The 19577-nt window shown below is 45.4% G+C and overlaps 4 non-coding genes across 4 annotated transcripts; 2 read left to right on the forward strand and 2 right to left on the reverse strand.

Annotated features, from left to right (window-relative positions):
* Positions 1-275: 275 nt before the first annotated feature.
* Positions 276-347, reverse strand: Trnag-ucc (transfer RNA glycine (anticodon UCC)). Its single transcript has one exon. It is a non-coding gene; the product is annotated as a tRNA-Gly (tRNA).
* A 7792-nt stretch (positions 348-8139) lies between these two features.
* Trnag-ucc (transfer RNA glycine (anticodon UCC)) lies at positions 8140-8211 on the forward strand. The gene has a single exon. It is a non-coding gene; the product is annotated as a tRNA-Gly (tRNA).
* Positions 8212-11352: 3141 nt separating this feature from the next.
* On the reverse strand, positions 11353-11424 carry Trnag-ucc (transfer RNA glycine (anticodon UCC)). Its single transcript has one exon. It is a non-coding gene; the product is annotated as a tRNA-Gly (tRNA).
* A 1052-nt stretch (positions 11425-12476) lies between these two features.
* On the forward strand, positions 12477-12548 carry Trnag-ucc (transfer RNA glycine (anticodon UCC)). The gene has a single exon. It is a non-coding gene; the product is annotated as a tRNA-Gly (tRNA).
* Positions 12549-19577: the final 7029 nt, after the last annotated feature.

The following is a 19577-nucleotide window of genomic DNA, read 5'->3' on the forward strand; positions in this document are numbered from 1 at the left end:
AGCGCGACCGCTTCTGCGATATTTTTTTTTTCACGCGTGACGTCACTTTCTTGTGTGTACCAGGTTGGCAGTATATGTAGAGCAGATGCTAGCGGATTACAGGTGCCAGCGGAAGAACAATTAACCCGTTCTATTCACCAGGAGGATGCTGAGTGGCCTACACTACTGATTATTCCAAATGGAATCTCTACGCCTGAAAGGATTAATGTCATGTATAAAAGCGCACCCTCAAAAAAAAAAGAAAAGAAAACAAGCTCTTGAAAAAAAAAAAACACTGCGTCGGCCGGGAATCGAACCCGGGTCAACTGCTTGGAAGGCAGCTATGCTAACCACTATACCACCGACGCCAGATGATGGAGCAGGCTTCCGCGAACGCATTTGTTACATGCACAAGGAACAGCTGCGAGCAGGCCTGACAGATGAAACGGGGTCAACGGACCGGCGGCCGCCGAGCAAGACCGTGGCTTTAGCGCTTCCCTGTTTGCGTCCATAGAGTGTAAAGAAACTTTAATTCTGGCACTGTCAGCTATTAAGAATGGTTGCTTCAGTGAAACATCGCGTTCTGGTCTGCATACTGAAAAACAAATAAAATTTGAATCATTCAAATACGTTGAAATATTTGTAACTTCTATCACAGGAGTAGCTAATCCCAGGAAGTTACGTGCTTGACTAATTGTTTAACAATGAGGTACGCCGAAATGCGGAATTCAGAACAAGCTTCACCGCCTTGTGTTCTATAAAACGTGTATACCTATACCTAAGTTCGGCGCCGGGTGTTAGAGTTGTTACGGTGCTCGGCTGCTGACCTAAATGTTACGGCTTCGAACCCGGCTGCGGCGGTTGCATTTCAATGGAGCCCGGTGCTAGAGGCCCGTGTACTTAGATTTAGGTGCACCTTAAAGAACGCCAGCTGGTGGATATCTCCGGAGACCTCCGGCATGCCTTATAATAATATCGAGGTTTGGCATGTGAAACATGAATTATTATTGTTGTATATAAATGCGCGGTTATATTGCCATGTCACTACTGTCGAAGTACACAATTCCACTGAGAAAAGAAGGGAAATATATATCAAAATGCCTAGTTGCTACAGCGAAGCTTCTTGGTTTGTTTGTATCCTCAGGCCTATGGCCTGAGGATACAAACACAAACTGAGGATTCTTGGGATTGGCCAAGAAACGTTTTGTAACCTATCGATGAGAACTGCAATGGTGCTTGTTATTATATTAATAAAAGAAATACGTAAATAAAAAAATGTTCATTTACAGAGAGAGTAAGAGAGAGAGGACAAAAAAGGAAAAAGAAAGGAAACAACGCCTGATAAATATTGAACTTATGAAATTTTGAGTAGACCAGACAGCTGTGTTTACCTGACCCGATGATCTTGGGCTATGTGGGTTACATTTTAACACGTTTTCAATCTCTGGAGACCTATGGCGTGTCTTATAATCATATCGAGGTTTTGGCATGTAAAACCTGAAATATTATTGTTGCATATAAATGGGCGGATATATCGCCATGTCGCTACTGTCGAAGTACACGATTTCAGTGAGAAAAGAAGGGGTGTGTCGAAGTGTCCGTTTCTACTTTTTACAGCGAATCTTCTACCCTGTGCCGTCGTCGTTGTAGTATTAGTCGGCCTCACTGATCAGGTCACGTGACCAGAGAGGGAAGTCAATAGGAAAATAAATGAAATGATGACGCTGTGTGTGGTCGTGTGTGGTCGTTTTTCTTCTCTTCTTGTGTACGTGTCTGTTGAAGGCTTGGTTCCTCGTTTTCAAGCTATGTACCAACAGGCCCAACACTAGACTCTTCTACGCTGGCAATGAGGACGATGACGATGTTCTCCTTTTTATAAATGGAGCGAAATGATGATTATGATCATGACACCTAATTTCCGCATTACTGCCATGTGTATGTACAGGTCACCAAGACCTTTGCCAAGCCTTTCTCACGATTGTTAGCCTTGGTGGCCTTCCAGTAGTTATCTGCTAAATAAATGAAATTTCAATTGAGTTGACTTTCGGTACAAAACAGCGGGCAGTGAAGTAGCACTTCCATTACTTACATTAACTGAAGGCTCACATTAATTGTCAAACCAAGGCAATGCACATGACAGGTTAAAAGGGTCGTGTAGATTACAGGGAGCGCACACTTGGCAGGGTTCCGGCTGAGCTGGCGCCAAATCGCTTGGCGCGGGGCGTTCGCCAAAAAGCCATTTTCTGAGCCCGTAAGTCACGTGATCACACTTTGCACACTCAAGTGAAACAGCGCGTATTTCAAATCTAGTGGCACATAACGACATCGCGTGACCTCGCCAGCCAATCACATACAATCGCGCCCTCACAGCTTTGCCGTCCGACGGTTTTGACGGCGTGTATATGGCAGATTTTCTTCTTTTTTCTTTGTTAACAGACATTAATAAAGCCAACACTTAAACGCCACGAAAACCTTCACGAGGGGAATATCTGTAGTTTTTAACTTGAATTATATTGAAATGAAATCAAATCATTTTTTTTTCAGTTTACCAGAAGAAACACACATTATGGAGAGCTTCTAGGTTTAATGCTATCTGTTATGGACAGTTGACTAAGCCAAATAACCCGTTGCAAGACTGAGGAGAGGGCAACAATTTTCAAACGAGACATAACCAAAAAATATCTATATGACTTTTTATTGGTCTTCCTGAGAGATATATGATATATTATTAATATTACCTTTTCTGAACGGTTAGCTATGTTACACCATAATATTATCACGCGCGCTTCTTTTTTTTTTGTCCGCGCTGTGTTGCTCGGCCCGCGCAAGACAGCGATCAGACGTGCAACGGACCAGTTACAAAAACCTAGCCAAAGAAGCGCGCGTGGCAATATACACTTCCATAGCTTAAGAAGAAACATGCATCAAAACACTTGACACCAGAAAGCTAAGAGAACTAAAGGAAGCTTACGAATACGACGATAGCCATATGTGAAAGAACACAAGAACAAAATATCACAGAACTATTATACAAACTTCCATGGCCATTATCAGTGTTCTGTATTGCATAAAATATAGTGAAATGAGAAAGGCATTAATAAAAAAATCGAAATTTTTCATATATGTTTTGAATTACACAACGTTTAACAAACTCATGGAATGAAACGAAAATAGAGCCTTAAAACCAGAACATTAAGAAGAAAAAAATGGATTCCGGTGGCACGAAACAGCGCGCTGAAAGCTGCAAACAAACAAGTGAAAAAGTTTTCAGCCATTACGACACTCATGCTCGATGACATCATGCAGTCATCGTTTTCTGCTCTTAGACGTTCGCCAATCTGTACGGGCTGGGAAAGAACTCACAGGGTCTCTTAGGCACTCACCTAAGGCGACTGGAAGGCGAAAGCCATCTTCTTTTTCTTCTCAGTCGCTGTATGTGGCCCGTTACCCTCCTAAAAGTTTCTGCGCAAAGAACACGTTCGGTGCAGAAAGCATTCTGCACCGAACGCGGTTTTTCACTGCCTCCAGGACCGGATGCAGCTGACCTCAATCTGCACTACCTCCGCGATCGGCCCACCTCTTAAAGGGCCCCTAAACCACCCAGAGGTGGAAATTTAGTTGTGGTGTGACAGTTGTGCACGAGTCTACAACGAACACGTACGTGATAATTTTCCGAAACGGGGCCTAAATAGCGCAGTTACACGCGTTTGATGATCGAAACGCTTCAATAGCTCGTTTCACTCTTTCCATCGCTACCGTCCGTCGTCGAGGAGGGCAAAGCCTGTTTGCCCTCCTCGCAGAGCGCCCCTCCCACTCTCACGTGGCATACCGTCATCGCTGACGCGCTCTTCGAGACAGCGGGAACTTCCGCTTGTTGCGACTCCACGAACTCCGTGCTTCTCGGGTCACTGCTGTTGTTGCCGTGCCGGCCCGGACTTCTACGAAACGTGCCATTATGGACCCTGTGTTGCGCGCATGCCTTCAAGGGATCACGAACATGATGGAGACGTATGGTGACACGTGTCGCGTCTTTTAGGTTTTCCAGTAGATGATTCTGCTGCCACGTACCGCACACTGATGCATGAAAGCCATCGCCAAACACTATTGGATTCTGTCCACGCAGCTTATCAGGCCACTAGGCGTGACTGTGCAGGTACGCTAGCGATTGGGCGGTTGCGTTACGGGCCGCAGTTGCCGATTCGCAAGCGCGCACACGCGGGCAACACGACGATCAGCAAGGAGCGCGGGCAGCTGCTTAGAGACTAACCGGAAGGTCGTAAGTTCTTGTTCCACCAATCGCAGCTTCGCCTGCATAACGCGACACTGGTTCAACATGTTCACGTCACATGCGTCACTAGGGAGGCCGGAAAGGCCCGGAGAGAAGAGGATATTGTTTCTTGGAATTTTTAACGCTGCCACGTGTGGCTTCGCTTATCGTGAGGGCATTCTGCACACGATGCGCGTCTTCACTTCAAATGTTTGAAAAAATATCGGAGGTGGTTTAGGGTATCCTTAACATGCCATGATGGCCTCTGACAACGTCATCATGTGACGTTCCGTCACAAACGTCAGTGTGACGCCACGATGACGTCAAAATGACGTCACATTTTCCGAACTCTGACCTGATGATGATGTCGTGGTGAAGTCATCACGTGGTGGTAATTTTTTGTATCACTCGGTTTGACGCCGCCAACACGGGATGCCAGTCAATTTTTTGTTTCATGAGGCATCGAGAGCTTTCGTTTTAAAGCCATAAAGCGATGCAGTAGTCCACTAGGCGCTGACAAATGCCAACGGTTTCCCGTCGACCTTGTTCCTCGCAACATTGATGTGAGATACTTGTGACATCGCTGTGAACGCTGTTCGTTAGCAAAGTGTTAAGCTTGGGAAAAGATATTGTCTCCAAGTTTCTCCACATGCATTCCTGCGTCTTGGCCAAGCGCTCGTCTATAGGGGCGGATAAAGCCGTCTGTCTCGCCTTCAATGATTTGTGACGTCGTGAAACGACACCAGCCCATATCTCCCTCACCTCCCAGGAATGGGAGCTTACCTGCCCGGGCGACGAAACTTCGAGCACTCACGTGAGCCACCTCGTTTTTAGTATCCGCAGAGTGTGCTAGTTCCAAGACAATTTCCACCGCCTGAATTTTAGCAGATATTATGCGTGACCCTTCCCTGGAGCAATGGCTGCCATATTGGCTAACTCAGACACAGTCACCCAGATAAGGCTCGCGGGGTCGGCCACCCAGGTCGTCATCAACCTTTGGTTGTTGTATATTTAACACGGACTTGTGCGCACATGCTCTTGGACGAAAAAATGTTTTTTCAACAGCTTCGCCGTTAAAAAAAAAAAAAAACATCCGTCGCAGATAAGATCTTTTCCTAACGCTAACACTTTGCTAACGAACAGCGTTGAGAGCGATCTCACAAGTATCGCACCTCAATGTTGCAGGGAACAAGGCCGACGGAAAACAGTTGGCATTTGTCAGTGGACTGCTACTTCGCTCTAGGTTTGTTAGGCGAAAGCCTTAGATGCTTCGTCAAACTAGAACATTGACTGGCATCCCGTGTCGGCGGCGCCAACACGAGTGACGCAAACATCACCGCCACCTGTCGGCGTCATCATGACGTCACAGTTCTGAAGATATTGTGACGCCATTTTGACGCCATCATGGCGTCACATTGACATCTGCGACGTAATGTCACACGGTGACGTCATCAGATGCCATCGTAGCTTGGTAAGAGGTGCGCCCATCAAGGAGGCTGTGCAAAATGAGTTGAGGTGCCTCCGATCCTAGAGGCAGTGGAAAACCGCATTCGGTGGAGAAATCTTCTTGCACCGAACTTGTTCCTTGTTCAGAAAGTTTTCAGAGGGTGGCGGGCCAAGATCAATACACACCGATTGAGAAGAAAAAGAAGATGGCTTTCGCTTTCCATTCGATTTAGGTGAGTGCATAAGAGACCCTGTGAGTTTTTTCCCTGCCCTTACAGATTGGCGATCGTCTAAGAGCAGAAAACGATGACCGTATGATGTCATCGATTATGAGTGTCGTAATGGCTGAAAACGTTTTCACTTTTTCGTTTCCAGCTCTAAGAGAGTAGTTTCGTGCCACAGGAATAATTTTTTTCTTAATGTTCTGGTTTTAGGGGTTCATTTTAATTTCTTTCCATGATTTTGTTACATTCTGAATTTCAAGACATATATATGTAAAAACTTCCAATTTTTTATTAATACCATTCTGATTTCACGATGCTTTTATGCAATGCAAAACGCTGATAAAGCCGATGGAAGTTTGTGTAATAATTCCGTGATATTTTGTTCGTGTTTTCTTTCAAATATGGCTATCGTCGTATTTGTATGCTTCCTTTAGTTCTCCTAGCTTTCTGGTGTCCACGTGTTTCTGATGCATCTTTCTTCTTAAGATATGAAAGAGTATACTATGGTGTAACATAACTAACCGTTCAGAAAAGGTAATAATATTATATCATATAATGTCTCAGGAATACTAATAAAAAGTCATATAGATATTTTTTGTGTAAAATTGGTTACCGTCCCATCAGCCTTGCAACGGGTTATTTGGCTTAGGCATGCTGCCCGTAACAGCTATCATTCAGCCTAGAACCTCTCGATAATGTATATTTCTTCTAGGAAATAGAAAAATGATTTGATTTGAGTATAATTCAGCTAAAAACTTCAGATATCCCCATCGCTAAGGTTTCCTTGGCGTCTCTCTGTTGGATTTGTTAATGTTTGCTTGAAAAAAGTTCGCCATTTCCACGCTATCAAAACCGTCGGACGACAAAGCTGTGAGGGCGCGACTGTATGTGATTATGTAGCGAGGTCACGTGGTGTCGTTAGTGCGCCGCTCGATTAGAAATACGCGCGCTTACACTTGAGTGCGCAAAGTGTGATCACGTGATTTACGGGCTCAGGCAATGGCGTTTTGGCGAATGCCTCGCGCCACGCAATTTGCCGCCAGCTCAGCCGGAATCCTGCCAAGTGTGCGCTCCCTGTAATCTACACGACTCTTTCACGCGGTCATGTGCATTGCCTTGGTTTGACAATTATTGTAAGTCTATAGTTAATGTAATTAACGGAAGTGCTACTCGACTTCCCGGTATGTTGTACATAAAGTCAATTCAATGCAAATTTCATTTATTTACCAGAGAAAAACTGGAAGGTCGTGAAGCTAAAACCCGTGAGACCGTCTTGACAAAGGCCCTGGTGACTTGTACATAGACATCATCATAATCATTTTGCTCTGTTTATTTTAAGGAAAGCATAGTCATCGTCATGATTGCCAGCGTCATCATCATTTAATTTATTTCCTCATTTACTTCCCTGTATTTTCACGTGACCTGCGTGAGGCGTACTACTACGACGACAACGACGACGGCACCGGGCAGAAGATTCGGTGAAAAATGTAGAAACGGGCACTTTGACATATTTCCCTTCTTATTTCTCACTGGAATCGTGCACTTCGACAGCAGCGACATGGCAATATAACGACGCATTTTGGTCACAATAATCAGGTTTTACATGCCAGAACCTCGATATGATTATAAGGCACGCCTCAGGTCTCCGGAGATATCCACCAGCTGGCGTTCTTTAACGTGCACCTAAATCTAAGTACACGGGCTCTAGCACCGGGCTCCCTTGAAATGCAACCGCCGCGCCCGGGTACCAACCCATGACTTTTAGACCAGCAGACGAGCACCGTAACCACTGTAACACCGGGCCCCGAACTTAGGTATAGGTATACACGTTATAGAACACAAGGCGGTGAAGCTTGTTCTGAATTCCGCATTTCGGCGTGCCTCATTGTTAAATAATTAGTCAAACACGTAATTTCCCGCGATTAAGTTACTCTTGTGATAGAAGTTACGAATATTTGAACGTATATGAAATATTTAAAAATTATTTGTTGTTCAGTTTGCAGACCAGAACATGATGTTTCTCTAAAGCAACCATTTTTAATAGCTGACAGTGCCAGAATTAAAATTTCTTTACACTGTAAGGACGCAAACAAGGAAGCGCCAAAGCCACGGTCTCGCTCGGCGGCCGCCGGTCCGTTGACCCCGTTTCATCTGTCAGGCCTGCTCGCAGCTGTTCCTTGTGCATATAACAAATGCGTTCGCGGAAGCCTGCTGCAACATCTGGCGTCGGTGGTATAGTGGTTAGCATAGCTGCCTTCCAAGCAGTTGACCCGGGTTCGATTCCCGGCCGACGCAGTGTTTTTTTTTTTTCATTCTTTCTTTTTTTTTCAGCATGCGCTTTTGTACATGACAATAACCCTTTCAGGCGGCCCACTGATTCCAATTGGAGTCATGAGATTTGTAAGTCGGTGAGCAACAGCCTGGTGAATAAAACGGTTAATTGTTCTTCGGCTAGCACCTGTATTCCGCTAACATCTGCTCTACATATACTGCCAACCTAGTAAACACAAGAAAGTGACGTCACGCGTGAACAAAGTAATCACAGAAGCGGTCCCGCTGTTCCTGCAGTTCACTGAGCCAGCTTCTTCTTTTACCGTGCCGAGACAGGGCATCTATTTTAGTTCTGTATCGAAAATATGAATTTTGGCTATTGGGTGCTTTTCTATGCTATCGAACTATTGTCTAAGCATTGAATTATAAAAGTAATCTAACTATTACTATATACCAATTGCATGATACATTACTTTGGTCAATAATTACTCTTGATTGAGAAGCGCGAGCGCAGATTTATTCTTTTTTTAGACTACCAACGTCATATACGCATCTAATATTGTAAATACTAATTGCCTACATTGAAAATCAATTATTTGGGCCTAAAGGGGTTAAAGATCCTATAAAACCGAACTTTCTTCGCGGCACAGGGTTCTGTGCATCAAATGATATTGTAGGCTTATCTCCGAAGTGCTTTTGCATGTGACAGGGAGCCAAATCATGACGCTTGCAGTTAGAATGCAGCACTGCGAAATAGACCTTTTTCAAGCACACGAGCGCCGTCAACGGTCGCGCAAGCGCTTATAGGAAATGTGTGTACGCCGCAGCAGCCGCCGCGACGAGCGCGCGGACTTCGCGCTGTAGCTTTCCGCTCGCGCCGTGCCAGGACTTCTTAGACACAGTGCATTCGGCAAGGTGCAACTTGTTACTGCGCAATTCAATCACGAACTTCAGTGTTTAGCTACGACAGCCTCTCGACGATTTCCATCTGTCCCACTGTTGGACCAGTTGAGCGGCTCAGAAGCGTCGCCTTTTATTTATTTATTTTGGCGCCAGTGCGCCTTACGGCATAAATAAAAAAAAATACAACTCGGTTGCCTATGAAGTGCAGGAGCGGTCTATGATTGGCGGATGCATTTGGAATCAGCGTCCATCAACACTGTCGTCGAGTACAGTGTGAGGCTCTGATATTTAATGAGTACACTAGAAAGTGTAGTCGGCACCTGTGGAAATGAGATACATTCATTGCGTCGCTCGCTCCCTATATGTAACGAACGATAAATGCCTACTAACCTTCGTTGGTGCTATAACTACAGGTTGGAATAATACTTAGAGCGAAAAAAGAAAGGAGCAGTACAAGGAAGGAAGTGCACAAACCAACGCTCATACACAACTGAAAGATTATTGCACGCGTCAAAAAAGGATATACACAAAAATGGGAGTGCGTCGCGTGTGTCATAAAGAGGCACAAAATGTCAAACAACCAAGGCGCATGCTAACAGTCGATTAATAAAGCTGAATCCCTTGTCTTGTAACGACTGAAAAGGTTGACTGACACAAAGTGTGGCGTTATTTGTGACATAATATGCCTCCGAAATTTCTCGCTTTGTCCGATTAGGTTGATGGTACAAAATTACTGTGCTTTCGAAGATGGGATTACATTTTCATGACTGCAAATGCGATGCGATATGAGACGGCTCCATTCAATGAATTTCGATGCTCGCTGAGGCGCGTATTAATACATCGACCAGTCTGGACGATGTACATGTGGGCACAAGAAAGAGAAATTTGCGTTTAACTCCTACACAATTTACGAAACAATTGGCATGCCTCTGACCGCATTTTTCTTTGCCCATCGCAGACCCCTGAGACCTTAATGCGACTAAGCTTATTTGGGGCGGCAAACGCAACCTTCACCCCCACATCGCTTCCATACGTTTTCAGGCCATGCGACTTCTTATACATTTGTGGAATAACTGCAATATTTCTACGCAGGAAAGAAGTGGAAATTTTAAGGGCTCGTTTTTGTTTGTTATACACAATATTAACGAGAACTAACAGACAATAATGCCAAGGAAAGTATAGGGAACGTTATTAGTAGTAAATGTAATGCAAATGTGAAGAAAGAAAAGTGGACGAAAAGATAGCTTGCCGTGGGCAGGGACCGAACCTGCGACCTTGGAATAACGCGTCCGATGCTCTACCAACTGAGCTACCGCGGCGGCCATCCCCCCGTCCACTTTATAGGGTATATATATGTACATTTAAACGTGGGAGCGTCAGTCAGCGCCGCCAGTGACAAACAAAAGTGGAACACAGCGCCGCCAGTGGCATGAAGTTCAGCACACAAAAATAGATTTTATACACATTTTGCCACTAGGCACAGTTCAACAAATGCAAGCGAACTTTGAGGGGGCGCCACGATCGTCAAAATTTTTTTTCGAGCAAAAATATTTTGCCACAGTACTCTATGTGGCACAGAAAAAAGGCACGAATTTTATCAGCAAAGCTGCGATGTGCGAGCGCCACGTCTGGGACACTTGGCATGGAATGACCCACATATATATATTTTTTTTATTTAAAAGCACCTTACAGGCCCCATGGATACCACGCAGCAAGGGGAGCATCACAGAACAAAAGAAAACAAAAGAAACCGATACATGAGTGCGACAAAAGTGTGCAATAATAATGTGGTCTCAAGACGATGAACCAAATGGAATGAAATGACAAAGCAATACTAAGGATACCCACAAAAAGAATGAAAAAATAACACTCATGGTTGCGAATGGAGAGGCGCATTGGTCGCGTAAACAAAGGAATAGCAGTAAAAATGCACATTGCTTGCGCACACATGCAAACAACAAAGCATAAACTACAAGAGATTGTTCGCGAAGCAGTGTTAAAATTAGGAGAAATACAACAGAGATCCTGAGCGACATACAGTAAAAAAGAAAAGAAAAAGATAGGCATTTTCATGATAGCACACAACTTGGCGCATTGCTCACAGAAGAGAACGAAAGGGAAAAGAAGAGAGTTTGTCTTACACGATGCAACGGAATGTATACCTTGATGAATGTGAATATTTGTTAACTGGGCTTTCTTGAACTGAAAGACTTAACGTAAGGTACAAAGGCGCACGCTGCAGAAAAAAAAAAAATGAAACACTGCGTCGGCCGGGAATCGAACCCGGGTCAACTGCTTGGAAGGCAGATATGCTAACCACTATACCACCGACGCCGGATGTTTTCCCAGTGCTCCCGCGAACGCACTTGTTCTTCACACGAGGAACTGCGGCGAGCAGGCTTAACAGGTGAGTGGGGTCAATAGACCGGCGGCCGCCGAGAGACGCCGCGGCTTTGCCGTATCTTTGTTTGCGTCCATAGAGTGAGAGAAAATTTGAGTGCTGATGCTGTCAGCTATTAAGAATGGCTTTGTGTGTGCGTGTGTGTGTTTTATTTTAATACATTCCTTAATTGGTAGTCGGCGTGTTTCTTCACCTCCGTTTGTGTTATTTCGCGCTGCCTCATCCAAGATACATAAGGAACATGCTAAGCAAACCGCACTTCTGATGTGCTTGAACGGAATATCTGGCTCCTCATGCTTCCCTTCTTGGCAACGTTAATATTTTAACACCTAGGAAATTTCTGTTAAGCAAGTGCTTTGCAGAAAACATGAACTACAAGAGATTTGAAGAAAGGTGCTGCAAGCCACACCCCGTCCGCTTGACTCGCGTAAAGTGCGCTCTCTCTACAGATCAGAGGCAAGATTTTGATTTCATTATTTGTGTAGACTAAAACCCATTTTGACATTAAACAAGGTGAGCGGGGTGATATGGAAGGATGGCCACAATAAAAAAAATGAAACAAGAACTTTAATCTCATTGCAAGTGTTACATCCGTCTAGAAAATTGGAAATGACAGCGACACTAGGACGACACAAGAATGCTTGAATAAAACCACGTGTAGAATGATGGATTCCAACGCTGAGTGTACGTAGCAATGACTACATTGGTTGCGATATGAGCACGAGTACTGAGGCAGCCTTACAAGTTTTTAGATGTGCGAAAATTGTTCTACGTGTAAGGACTCCAAGACTCGCAGTTCTCAATATCTTGGAGGCAAACAAAACTCCGCCTTCTTCCGATGCGAGAATAAACGGGATGATCTTGGTGCTCGAGCCGGTCTACTCGAGTCGGCTATGACCTTGTCTCTCTTTCCTCGTGACTTGCTGTACGTCGGCGGCTATTTGCGGCACAATGGAGCGCGCAGCTGTTATTGCAAGGTCGCCGGGCGTCGGTGGTATAGTGGTTAGCATAGCTGCCTTCCAAGCAGTTGACCCGGGTTCGATTCCCGGCCGACGCAGTGCTCTTTTTTTAATTTTCGCGAGAAATGTTTTCTTTGCATGGCCATATTTTTGTACTCTTGTGAGTAACGTAGACAGGGGTTACTGAATAAAAAAAAAACGCCAAACGTTTGCAGAAAGTCGCGCAATGTTCGGAACTGTGAAGCACGGTCCAGTGGCCGCTCGCTGGGCAACGTATTTCTCTATTTCTCTATACAGCTGGGCGGTCTTCTTTGTTTTTCTTTAGCTTGCTCTTTCCTTTTCTGTCTTCTCTCTGCTCTTTTTCTCTATGTTTGTTTCTATTTGTTTCTCTCTCCTTCAATCTTTCTTTTTCTTTATTTCATATCTTTGTCTCACTCTCTCTCTATTTATCACTTGCTTCCTCTTTTCTTTCTATCGTTTTTTTTCTCATCCATTATGGGCTATGCTTTACATTGTGTAAGCCCTCATTATTGAATGTACAGTGAACATGCAACTACTTTTGTAAAAGGCGCGTTTAACGTTCGTGTTATACCGATTTCCATGACGGAGGGATCAACAATTTTTTTTCTTTTTCTCGAATATCTTCTCTTTCTCTCTAACTTTATTTAATTCTGCCCCTCCGTTTCTTTCTCTCTATCTTCGCTCTCCTCCTCACCCTCACATCATTCCTTCGCTTTGTGCTTCACGCGTTCTGAGAGCGAAGCAGAATTTTTAGAAGAGGACGAAAAGTAAGAGGAGGACGAAGAGAGTGCGCGCCGGTTCACAGTGTTGATAATTTTGGTTCACGACATTTTACGCCGAGCGTGAACCGCTTCGCTGCTAAAACGCCAGGCCTGGGCCGAACACGTCACGGTGAAAGCAGGAATACCGGCCTTTACAGAGCCCATTATAAACTCTATTGGCGCGACTAATACAAGGTCACCTGCAAGGTACCCACTATGCCATTATTCGTCATTCTCCGGTGAAGCGAGATAACCGCTACACATCTGTGAAGCATTATATTGCCACACCCACTTCTTGTCTTGTTTTGATGATTTCGGGTTTGACCGGCAGGGACGGTTATCAACGCTCGACACTGTCCGCGAAGCAGTGTTCGAGAAGCTTCGCGATTGTAGTAGATCATTTTGTTAAGATTGCGCCCCGCACGCGAATGTTCCAGCTTTGTCTAGAGATAACGCCGCCACCAGCGATATTGCTGGAAAGTTCGATAGCGCCTGTATAAAAGCCGACGTGCTTGACCACTTGTCAGTTGATTGAAGGTCGACGCTCTGTGTGCTGCTATCAGTGTATTGCTGTAGTTTGACTTTCAGTTTCTCGGCCACAAGTTTGGCCAAATAAACAGTTTCATCTCGGATGTGCTGACTGTTGTCTTCGTCGACGTCACGACCACGTGACAATATGTACTTTTTTGATGCTGTGCCTGAGGACGATGAACAATTATGGCTGAACCCTTTGTAATGGGTAGGTTGCTTTAAATTAGCGACTCGCTATGCAATTCGCTTTCTGTGATGCCTGGTTGTTATTTTGCTCTTCTGTTATTAGATATGTAAACGTGATTCCTTGCCCGTCATGACACCTCTATAGTGTCGTTTCTGAAGAAAAACAGCTTGCACAAAAGAACAGCTGAGAAGAAAGTGAGGGAAACAGCACGTCACTGCGATGCCGCCCCCTGGATACCGAAACAGAAATTGCTGTTTCAAGATCGGTAATCTGTATTAAAAATATATTCAATGCATTTCCAAGCACTACAACACTCATTTTGGGGTTCTCCACACCCGTGCTTCAATTTAGAGCAACAAGTCGAACATATTTAAAATTCGTGTCAGTAAACCTTTAACCTATGAAATACAACATATTTATCAATATTATTGATGCATATATCAATATTAGGCTTACGTTAGATAGGATTACAAAGAAAACGGAAATGGTCATCAGACTCATTACTAGAGTGTCTAATAGAAGAGGAGGCCTGAAAGAAGACAATTTACTCCGGATTTTCCTGCCTTTCTCATGAGCCACATCATCTACGTAGCGGCCAGGCACACCTGGCACAACTTCGAGAAAAAGAAGCTTAACACCCTCATTCGAAAAGCATCAAAAGGGTGCTAGGCATTCCGATGACGGCTAGCAAAGAACGCCTTCTCATTAGGTGTGCACAATACGCTGGATGAATCATCGAAGCACAAGAATCAGCCCAGCTTGCTCGACTATCCTGCTCTTTGGCAGGGAGAAGAATCTTAGGCCATTCTGGGCCTCAATTAAGTGCTGGCAGAGGAGAGAAGCCATCCAATCATCGAGGAGCAAAGAGAAAATATTCTTGTCGCACCGATCCCTCGCAATATGCATCCGCAGCACAATGAGGGAAGGCGTAGAGCAAGAGCGATTGCGATCCTGAAGAAGATCAAGGATGATCCTCAATCGGTCTGCTTCGTAGATGCGGCACAATATGGTCGCTCATCTCACTATGCCGTGGTCGCAATAGATAACAGAGGTGAAATAATCTCGTCGGCCTCCCTGACTGGGACCACCACTTCTAAAGCGGAGCAGGTTGCTATTGCTTTGGCACTCTTGGATGATAACAGGACGCAAATCTACTCGGATTCTAGATCGGCAGTCAGGGCGTTTGCCTCGGGCTCCATAGCGAAAGAGGCACATGACGTTCTTAAGACCGGACCATAACTATGCACACAATCATTTGGTTCCCCGGCACACCTAGGTCAAACTTTGGACTCCCTCACCAACCTCAACGACATCGCCCACTCCCAAGCGCGCGTACTAACTCTCCGCGTGGGAGGAGAAGCCTTGTCACAGAGCAGGGTTCAAGAGTTCCGAGACACTTTATTCACATTTAATGAATTCACGAAGCATTTTTTATCTGGAAAGAAGAGTATTTCCTCCACCACAACAAAAAGCTCACGAGACCACAGGCGATGACCTTAGGATGCTTTCAAACTAATTCTTATTCCGAATCTGGCTTTCATGCACTGTCTATTCCAAGTGACTTCAGCTCACAATGCCCTGGCTGCGGGGGAACGTGCGATTTAGAGCACATGCTTTGGCGGTGCCCCTCGTTACGTGGGGATAAGGACCCTCACAGAGCAGAAATGGAGCTCGGCCCTCAAGAGCTCGGAATATCAGCAACAACTTTGGGCTGTCCAGAGAGCCTGCGATGCGGCGGTAGGGCTAGGTCTAACTGTCCCCCACGGGAGCGGCCCGCGGTGTCACCCTAAGGGGTGGCACTTCCCGATCTTTTAATAAAGTTCTTCGTACCGTACCGTATACTCTAGCACATTTGTATGACAGTAAAGTTCACCGTGGCCGTGTATAGATGTATATCGGTCCCAGCGAGATTTTAAGGCTGATGTTTTTTCCCTGTATGGCACATAAGGCAACTGGAGGCTTTCGTTGACTTCTCAAAACTGTCGGAAAGCAGGCAAATTTCTGTGGTATATCCTTTGCATGTTTTGCTTCATAATGCCCAGAGGCTTTGTAGTACTTCGAAAACATTTTAAAAAGTTTTATGATCAGCCAACAGGAGCTTTATCAAATAGTGGCCATAAATTAGGTGTCAGTGCTCGATTAGATTGTGTAGCAAAATACTTATATGAAGTGTTATATCGCAGAGAGTATAAATAGTAGATAAAGAAAGACAGGGAGGTTAACCAGCTTAGGAGAAGCGGTTTGCTATCCTGCACATGAGAACGGAATGGGGGCGATTGAAGGTGGAGGACGAAAGAGAGAGAAAAAAGAGCACATAAAACACAGCACACAGTCTGTCATAGTCCGTCAGTCTTGTGTGGTAGGCGACATCATTGGTACAGCCGCTAAAGCTAAGTAGCGCCTCGTCGCCTTCAGCTGCGATGTGTTCTGTCGACGACATATAAGAACGCTTTCAACAGTCTGTTGTCCAAGTGCGCTAAAGGGGACGCCAGGGACAGTCTCTGAATAAAACGCCAGGCCTGCGCTGAAACCGCAGCACAGTCACAGCGAAAGCTGGAAGAGCGGCGTTTCTAGAGCCCGTTGTAAGCTCTCTTGGGGCTACAATACAAGTACACTAGAAAGGTACCCATACGCCATAAATCACAATTCCGTGAAGTTGGGAAGCACCTACTAAACAATATCGTCATTCTGCGGAGAAGCGAGGCACCAGCTACACGTCTGTAAGGCATTATGTGCACTTTGTTGACGCGACGACTGATGACGATGAAGAATTATGGCTCAGCCCTTGTAATGGTTTGGAAGCTTTATACGGCCACAGTTATGTAATTTGCATTGGGTGACGCCCGGTCGCTATTTCCCTCTCCCGTCATGCCGTAACATACGGTGACGTGGGAGAGGTAGGGGGGGGGGCGAAGAACTTTACTGAGACCCCGAGGAAATGAATCATGCGTTAGGGCTTCCTTGGCCACCAATACAAGTGCGCTTGCGAGGATCCACTACGCTATAAATCATTGTAATTTACTGAGACTCGCTGCGCGCTGACGCGCGCCTCGAGGAACCAAATAAAGTTTTTCAACCAACCAACCCGAGGAAATGGATCATGCGCTTATGGGCTCCCTTGGCAACCAATACCAGTGCATTGCGAGGATCCCACTACGCTATAAATAATTGTAATTTTACTGAGACTCGCTGCGCGCTGACGCGCGCCTCGCAGGACCCAAATAAAGTTTTTAACAACCCAACCCGAGGAAATGGATCATGCGCTTATGGGCTCCCTTGGCACCAATACAACGGCTGGGCAGAGATACTCAGAAGAGTGATTCCGGAATACAGATATCGAATACATGAACTGGAAGCCTAAAATACAGATACTGAGATACATTTGCCTTTAACGTAACGGGATATTCCGGAGATACTTTTGCATAAGACGAAAAAGTATTCCGAATACAGTTACAACGTACAGATATTGGAATACTATTTTTATTTCGAGGATGCTCATACTACGCAGAGACACTTATTAGTGTAGCATAATGTTGTAATTAAGTTACAGCGCATCGAAACGTTCAGTTCATTTATTTATTTATTACAGTACCCTCAGCGCGATTAAGACATTTCAGGGGAGGGGGGTGGACCGTACATAATTAGTAATAATGACATAATTACAAGTATCAATTGCAATAAATGACACTATTTCACAGCAACAGTAACAAGGATTGGACCGAAATCGACATTCTTGCGAACAAACTAAGCTATGCTAGACATAGCACACTTTAAGCAAATCACTCGAATCACTAATGAACACCAGTGAATTGAGAAAAGCACACATTTATTTTGAAGATCTGCTTTGCTGAGAAGGTTGCTGTGTAGGCTTCTCAAATAGGCCGTCTTCTAACAGCGTCGCTTCAGCCTCAGCAAAGACTCACGACAAGAAAAAAGTCGGTCTACCGCTGAAGGCGAGCACAAATTCGTGTTATAGTGAATAAATATCGCCTTCATAGCCGTATTGCCCTGCAGCATGGCGATATCTCTTCTCGGGTCACCTAGATACCGAATCACTTCCGCCCTCACTTGGGTTGTTCTGACTGTTCAGAATCCGAAGTCTGTCCCCATTTTCGGAATCCTCAGCCGTCTGACCCTGTCGGCTTCAATGAAGCTGTCACCACCACCGACGCTACCAGCACCCATTTGCAGAAAGCCGCAACAGGCGAAGTCGGCTCCGGCGTGGCGGAGCCTGCTACCACAAAAGACCGTTTCACGCATGTAATCAATTAGGAACGCACCCTGACATTGGAGAGGTGGCTGAAAGCGCGTCAAAGATAGCCATCTTCTAGTCACTTTCGCAGCGACTGCGGGAAATGCTTTTGGAAGTGCCGCCGCTTTGAGAACTGAACGCACGCGAAGCATTGCAAAGCCTGTTCCAAGGCGGTATCCGCGCGGGAGCTCGCGAAGCCACCCGAAAAAAATTAGGCGTGCTGCACTGACCTTGAGAGACAGCGACTTTCGTCGGCAGAGGCCGACAACACTGCCACCGCGCTTCTGCCGTCTGCGGCGTCGCGCGCTTTACCACATGGACCATTCTGTGCTTGAGGGGAAAACCATCGCCGCCCTATCTGTCGGCGACCGGCGGCGCGCTTTGCTTGTCTTGGCACAAAATAGAAGCCATTCCCCATTGGAAACACGCCTCAACTCATTTCCGACACAAAAAAACAATGTAACGAAATACCCGTGTTCCTGCATAGTATCGCGATACAGGCGATACATCGTAAATGTATTTCACTACTGAGATACAAATACATTTTTCAATGTATCTCGATACAGAAATGCAGATACTCAAAGTATCTCTGAAATACTATCGCGATACTCTTGTATCGCGATACTGCCCAGCCCTGCAATACCAGTGCACTTGCGAGGAACCCACTAGGCTCTAAATCATTGTAATTTTGCTGAGACCCCGAGGAAATGGATTGATGCGCAAATGGGCTTCCTTGACAACCAATGAAGTGCACTTGCGAGGAACTCACTACGCTATAATCATTGTAATTTTACTGAGACCCCGAGGAAATAGATCATGCGCTTATGGGCTTCCTTGGCAACCAATACAAGTGCACTTGCGAGGAACCCACTGCGCTATAAATCATTGTAATTTTTTAGAAATAGGGCAGCAGGACACGTGTGCAATTTTTCGTCATTCTACGGAGAGCTGTGGTACCTGCTAAACGCATGTAAGGCATTATGCGCACTTTGTTGATGCTGTGCCTGATGACGATGAAGAATTATGGCAGATCCCTTTGTAATGGGTTGGAAGCATTCAACAACCTACTCGTCGCACAATTCGCATTGTGTGACGCCTGGTTACAGAATTCGCATTGTGCGACCCTTGGTGCTTATTTTACTCTTCTACCACGCTATATTGCATATGCTAATGTGGTTCCCTTCCCGACATTAAGCCTGTATAGGACCTTTTTGCAAAGCAGTTTGAAGCACCGGCATGGCTCAGAGGTTGAATACTGGGCTCCCACGCAGAGGGCCCAGGTCGAACCTCGTTCCACCCTGGAATTTTTTCTTATTTCGTTTTTTTTTCTTATTTTGAGCGATACTGGTTACGGACACCAGCGGCGGCGGCGGCG

Source organism: Rhipicephalus sanguineus, chromosome 8 (assembly GCF_013339695.2).
Source record: "Rhipicephalus sanguineus isolate Rsan-2018 chromosome 8, BIME_Rsan_1.4, whole genome shotgun sequence".
Taxonomy (NCBI): domain Eukaryota; kingdom Metazoa; phylum Arthropoda; class Arachnida; order Ixodida; family Ixodidae; genus Rhipicephalus; species Rhipicephalus sanguineus.